The following is a 7,778-nucleotide window of genomic DNA, read 5'->3' as shown; positions in this document are numbered from 1 at the left end:
ATTTTTTGTTTTTTTTTTGGGGGGGGGCTACGGTTTGTAATCTATTTTTGATACTGCCGCCATCCAAACGACTGAAAGAATTAACGCTGGATGAGCTTTAATAGGTTGCCTTTAAATAGTATCATACTGTACTTGTTATTAACATAACATAACATAACATGTTTTTCATTATAACTTGTTACAATGCGTGTGTGTGTGTGTGTGTGTGTGTGTGTTTGGGGCACATGGGGCAATATCCCTGAAAACCTCACACAAAATAATGAAACAAAAAAGATTTATCAATTTGCAGTTACCCAAGCGCGCGGGCACACACACACACACACATACACATCTAAAGTAATAAAGTATCTTGTTGTAAAGTATCTAGAGTGCAAAAGTCTAAGCGGATACCTTATCAGTCGACACAATCGCAATTCCTTCAGTCTGCAATAGATTACCACGCCCTCTACACAAGAGTGTCTTTAACTATTATTAAACTAATACAACACTAACATTCCTCCGGTGAAAACGCAGAGTCATCTCACTGATGACTTTATCCCCCTTCCAAGCCGGCCACACATCCCACAAAAGGCCGAAGCAATTCATTGCTCTCCTCTACACCCTCTCCAGCTCCTCCAGAACAAAGGCAAAAACGCAATTATTTTCGTATCCCAATAGCCTATTCTAATTTGTTGTCCTAGATCTCGAGAGATTTGTAGCTTTCTTTGTAACTGTCCTGAATAACTCAACGAAATAGAAATGTGACCACCTCAAACTGGTAGAAAAACAGACAAGTAATAACTTTAATTCTTATACTCTAAACAGAAAATGACGTTCTGTAAATTCATGTTGCTGCCTTCAATCCAGTCATAAATATCCAACTTCATCCATTCTGCAGCTGTTGATTTGGTGACCTGCTAAATTGCATTAAATTTTTGTTTTTTATATGGTCCCATGGAATGTCAATCCGTCAGTTCATTCTAGCCGTTCCTCCAAAATTTGTACTCCAGCTATTACAGACACCATGGTTACCTATGACTGCAGTGACTGTAGAAAAGCAGACCATTTTTAAACCTTGAGAAAAAAGCGAACGATTCGTTCAAAAGTTATCAATTTTCAACAGAAAATAATGGTTTACATAAAGATAAATATGCTGATCAAGAATATTGTTTTGACTCAATTGGGGAAAGATGTCACGAACACGAAAAGGCAGAGGATTGAGGGAACGTCACAATTTGTTACTCTGCTAACAAAACGAAAAAGAGCACATGCACTCACACACACACGCACACACGCACAAACAAACACACACACACACACACACACACACACAAACAAACATAAGCAAACAAGAAATAGAATCGCCTCTTCATGAAAAGAGGTCGACACAACGTAGGTCAGTTACAAAGGAATGGATGAATGAATATTTTGAAGAAAAACATTGGAATCTTATGAATTACACTTTTATCATAATCCCTTCCCCAGGCCAAATACAACCTCGTCTGCCCTTGTCAGATTGTGTGATTATGTGGGGTGTATTTAAGTGACCAGATAATCGTTATGACGTGTTTATTGCTTGTGACTCTTTGATATATCGTTACACTCTCGAAGTATAATTTGTTTCATGTTTACTTGCATTCGTTAAAGTTTCTGTATTGTCTTGACATTCGTTCATTTCATTTTTTTATCCTGTGAATACTTAGGATAAATTTTGCTACAAATCCACATTTTCGTCTTGACTTGTACATTGTACTTTCTTGGTGACATATTTCTCAACGGTTAAAAAGTGATGACGCATTAGAAGATACTGCCCATGGTATGCATATTATTTTTCATTTGTTTTGAACTCAACTGAAAACCAACCATTATATTGACATCCAGCTTTCGTAATTTCTCTTGTTTGGCGAAGTTGTGTAGTTCATTATGGGCACGTCGTTGATCTCAGAGAAACATGTCCACAATACAGACAATTTTTTTCTTGAAGCCCTTTCTCCTGGCTTTGAAAAAGGCGTACCCTTCTATTCATTATCCGCTACTGATTTCTAACTATGCTATTACACTTTGCAAAGATACGTGCCGCCTATTCAATAGGGAGTTTTCGCAAGCACGACGCGGCCGGGATTTGAGCATACCATGTGCAAATTTGCATCTGCGCATGATCAAATCCGAGAAACGTCCCGTGGGGAACACTGGTGCGCGGGATTCAGCCAAAATAGCGTTCGGTCCCGACGCTGGGCATGAGTGAGCCAGTCAGCCAGCAAGCCAATCAGCGATCTTGTCCCCACGCCTCGTCCTGTACAGGAAAGCGAAACTGCTGTGGTGACGGGAGTCCGAGTACGGGTACTTTCACAGTTGATTGCTTCCGCGTACTCTCGGTCTGTCCTTCGTGTAGCGAAAACTTCCTTACAGCTGATCAACGCCTTTCAAATCAGCAACAACACGTAATCTTCCATCAATACCTTTTGTCTCGATACGGAACAATACGCCATGGCAAGCGATTGGGTACAAAAGTGTCAATGTATTGAAAGCACCAAGATTACCACTCACGCAACCTTTTGGTAGAACTCGTCATTACATCATTACAGTGACGAGAGGGAGAGAGAAAAAAAATCGATTTTGGTAGAACTGAATATATCACATCTCGTCATTTAGATCCATGGTGGTGGAAATTAGCGTAACAATTAAGGTGATAAAATGCTACTTTCAATCTGTTTTCAATATAAAACAGCAGAGAAGGCGTTCACGCATGATGGCGTGAACAAAACGGCTTAGGAACAGCATGTCACACTGCACGGCTTCTAATACAATCTTTTCATACTAATTCTAATAGCTGTACGTCGTGCCAATCATGACTTCGTGAAAATGAATTAGGGCTATTACAAATGAAGACAGTATGTAATCATACGGAGCTTCAGCAATTCAGGAGAAATAACAATTAAGCTGAAAGATTGTAATACCTTTATATGTAATACATATTACCACTCGAAGGCCTACTTCAATTTGTACCATCATTTACAAGTGCTACCTTTACATGCATGTTTTAGTACTTATCGTCTTTCAGTGTACAGAACAAGGCAGATTTTTCTTTTGTTTTCAATTACAGGCAGGATTTCGTCTCTTTGTGTGTTGTCGTCAGTGTATGTTTTTTTGTTTGTTTGTTTGGACGAGGTTAGAGTGGACATCATCAGCTTATTCGACCCCTGTTGAGTCTCGCATAAACTATAGTTAGCTATTCTTTCTCAATTAAAATTCATGCGCATTGGTGGGAACTATAATTGTATGCATGTAATTCTTACTTTCAAAGAAAATCAATGGAAAGGAACCGCGTAAAAGATATTCCTCATAGCTGCGATTCACCTTTCTCTGTGTCATATACACCTACAAATTGCAATACATGTTCTCATCCCTTCTTCACGACTACTTTGTACTTTAAGTTTCCTGGTGTATCTTGTCGCTGCTACGCAGATGACACACATATGTATTTGTCGTTCACACCTGACGCACATGCTCAGCAGCAAAGCGTCACTCACATGGAAATATGTGTCAATTATGTACGTGAATGGATGCTGCTAAACAAACTCATGCTAAATGACAGTAAGACTGAACTGTCATTGATTGGCACAACAAAGCAAATATCCAAACTTTCTTTTGATGGGATATGGGTTAGAAGTTCTGTCATAAAGTCATCTTCCATTGTTAGGAATCTTGGAGTGTGTTTTGACACGCATCTGAACAGGGAAGCACACATCACAAATGTGTGTAAATCATCATACCATATGATTTATAACCTTAGACGTATCAGGAAATATTTTGATGAGAACAGTATGAAAATGATTGTCCAAGCATGTATTGTTAGTAAAATGGATTATTGTAATGGATTATTATATGGACTCCCTGATTCTCAAGTTGGGAGCCTGCAGCGAGTCCAAAACTCCTGTGCAAGGCTTATTTGTAACAAACCTAGGTTTTCAAGGATTACTCCTCTTCTGAAAGATTTACACTGGCTTCCCATTCGTAAACGAATATTGTTTAAGATCTTGTTGATTGTGTATAAGCCACTTATCGGTCAAGCCCCCAGTTACATATCCGAATTATTAGTGTTTAAATCTCATCGACATACTCATGATTTGCTCAGTTCTAAGGACACTCTCCTTTTACAGATTCCAACATGTAAAACAAAAGTAACATTGGGAGACAGAGCATTTGCCTATGCAGCTCCCAAACTCTGGAATGATCTACCATTAGAAGTCCGGAAATCCCCAACAGTAGCAGCCTTTAAATCACGACTCAAAACACATCTTTTCATTTAACTGCTCGTTATTATCATGCACATCAGAAGCTTTTGCAGCGCAGACGAATATAATTATGTCTATAGGTTTTGCGCTTTCTAAATTGATATATTATTATTATATAATTATTATTATTATTATTATTATTATTATAATTATTATTATTATTATTTATTATTATTATTATTATTATTATTATTATTATTATTATTTTTATTATTATGCAACACATACTGCTTAGGCCTATACTGTTACAACAACTACTACCACTATCTATCACTACTTTTTTTTTTATTACTATCTTTTCCATACCGTAATTGCTTTATGAAACAACAAATAACAAACGTCTCGTGAATGAGTAAACAAAGTAAGACCGATTGATAAATTGATATATTATAGTTATATAGAAAGTAGAGACATAGCTAGACAGCTTATTACATGATGACCACAGTTTTTAGCGATGAGATCGCTGAAAGGGATTAACGTTGATCATCGAAGTGGATCTTAAGAGCCTTTGATACCAACAAAGTGATATGAGTATTCGTAATCAGAATTTAATGAATATACATTGAACTCAGATGCAGAATACATACAGTGCACCCTTATACACCATTTCTCACTCTCTCTCACTATTAAGACTCTGTTATCTTTTTTATGTGATGTGCTGTCTGTTTTAGTATGTGCTGTTTTTTTAGTTGCGTGTTGCATGATTACATATATATAATTATACTATGTACTATATGTATATACACATACATATGGAATCAATATATGTTTTTGCGTGGGGGTGCGTCTATATATACATAACATGTGTGAGAGCGTTCTATGTGCATTCTATTTGCACTTGTTACATATAGGACTATTATTCTTTCTTGATCATATTATGATGGCTCTGAAAAGAGCCGTTTGGGTTCGATATAGAAGGGCGAATTCACGCCGTTGAAATCCTCCTCTTTCGACGGATTTTACGACATTTGCCGTTCACCGCGTCTCGCAAAATGCGGATTTCGCGAGGACTGTCATATCTGGGATATGACTTTGCCACTTGGCTGCTGATAGCCCTGAAACGCTGGTCATCGATGAGGGCAGAAAGCGGTGGGTCAACAGTGCGATCACCGTTGAAGCTGAAACCGGCCAACTCATCGCCTTCGTAGACCAAGCTCATTGTCTTCAACAGAAGAGATTGACCGCACTTTGCTCTTGCAAGCACATGCAGGAATCTCTTTCTGTTGACCACAATGCCGTGCTCATCATCACCGATCCTCACGCTCGTGTTGTTGCCCTGCAATTCTTCTACGACGTTTCTCTGCGCCGTTCGGGACTTTGCGATGACTACAGCGTGAAGTTCTTTGAGGAGTCGTTGCTGTGAGTCCACTTGTTGACGGAGTGCTTTGATTTCAGCAGCCAGGGAAGACACCGTCGCTCGATGACCATCTTCTTCGTCTTCAACTTGATTTCGGCTTCGATCTTCTGGAAAACTGTCAGCATCACTGGAAAGGTCTTCTTCTGCACAGAATCCAGAGTCATGCAGTTCCCGACCTTGAACGAGTCCCGACTGCTCGTCATCCGAAGATGCTTCAGAATCGCTGAGATGCAGATGAAAACTATCGCTGTCGCTTGAAGTGTTGCTATCCATGATGATATGTTAAACTACAGAGGAGAAGAAACTTTTTCGGGTATTTATTGAGCTTTAATGCTTCTAAATAGAGGTTGTGAACTAATCTGCATGTTGCTGGAAATGCACCACGGAGCTGACCAATCACGCAGTGCTTCAGCCTCCGTTGCTATCACAACAAAGGTTTGATTTGAGAAAGACAATGGCTAATGATCGATTCACGGTGCCCATCGCGGAAGTGTCCATCTTCTCCGGACATAACAATGGGATCGGAGATTTTACTATGGACAGGTCGGGGTGTCTGAAATCTATTGTACCTGTACCACCTATTTTGCATATGCCGAATTCTATAGGCATTTGGTTGGCATTACATTCTATACCCCATTGCGCTCTTCCCGCGGCCCTTTGGTGGGTTTGGCTGCGGCCTTTTCAGTCATAATCTCGCAGCCCTTTTGATCATTTTGCAGCAGCCCTTTCCACTCTTTGATCGAGCTTTCCCAATCGTTTGGCTCTAGCCTTCTCTATCACTATCTTTTGGCTGCAGTCTCTGGCTGCCGAAACTTCATACAGGACTTCGATGGAAACAGCTGCTAATATATTCGTTCTTCCTGGATTTAAAGAAAACACAGATTGAAATCATTTCCGCGACATTACACATGTAGTTTGGAAACTTGGGAGTTTATCACATCGAAGCATGACGGGGAATAAAAAAGTTAGACAGTGGGAAAGATTTCGAGAGATACTAATTATAAAAAGTCATAGAGCGATCATGAAGGAGAAAAAATAATCAGGGAATCTTAGATCAAACAAAGCTATACACTGGGCTACAATGCATACCTAATGAGAGACAAACCGCCAGTAAACACACACACACACACACACACACACACACACACATATGATATATATATACATATATATATTATATATTTAACAAAAACAGCTTGATGTCATTGAGATTGCAGTATGCATATCAATATCAATACACATGGACGTTCAACTAATTACTTTTTAATAGTATAAATGACAAACAAGTCAACTCTTACACAAACACACACACAACACGCACACACACATGCAACATATCCACAGACCTGTCCCTCAAGAAGAAAGATGTTTTGGAAAGTTTGTATTCTATTCCCATCATTCTTTCCGCGACCATTTTGGTGTTTGTGTTCTTCACATGCAATGCATGCGTGTTTATTCTGTCTTTTTTCTTTTTAATATATCAGAAACGTGATATCTTCCGGCGTTTCGTAGGCCTGTGATTATCAAATATACCTGCGAAGAATTTGATCTTCGGGACTACCTAGAGTTTATACCTGTCATTCGGAGGTTTAATTTCTATGTATCCTCTATATAATTGTTAGATTGTATAATTGTATGATAGTAATTAATCCCATACTGATACATCAAACGAGATTAAAAAAAAATACGAGCAACAAAGGGAGTCAGTGGCGAAATACAAACGGATGCGTATGATGATTTTACAAGTCCAGTGCTCTTGCACGAAATCGAGACGTGTTTTTGTTTTAATACATGAGGAGTACGTGATGTAGTGCTACCCCCTCCCCGTAGGGTTATGTTCGTATAATACGGGATTGTTTTATAGGGGATAAAAGGTTTAAAGACAGGAAGGGGGACGTAGGGAGAGACAGACAGAAATACACAGACAGACAGAAAGAGAAATGTAGTATCTGTTTTATCGTAAATACAATGTGGATCAAAACTACATTTACCGTTGAAATGGAGACAATTTCTTTAAAACTTTTTTTTTTCAAAGTCTAATGATATCACAGATCGAGAAAGATATGAATGATCGCCGTATCAATGAATTAAATTTTCTTAAAGGAGAAAGTTTTGTTCTGTCGAAAAAAAGAAACAAAAATGAATTT

This window comes from Diadema antillarum, unplaced genomic scaffold (genome assembly GCF_040938485.1).
Source record: "Diadema antillarum isolate AM-2024a unplaced genomic scaffold, OU_Dant_1.0 scf00000017, whole genome shotgun sequence".
NCBI lineage: Eukaryota > Metazoa > Echinodermata > Echinoidea > Diadematoida > Diadematidae > Diadema > Diadema antillarum.
Note: the sequence above shows the minus strand (reverse complement) of the source record.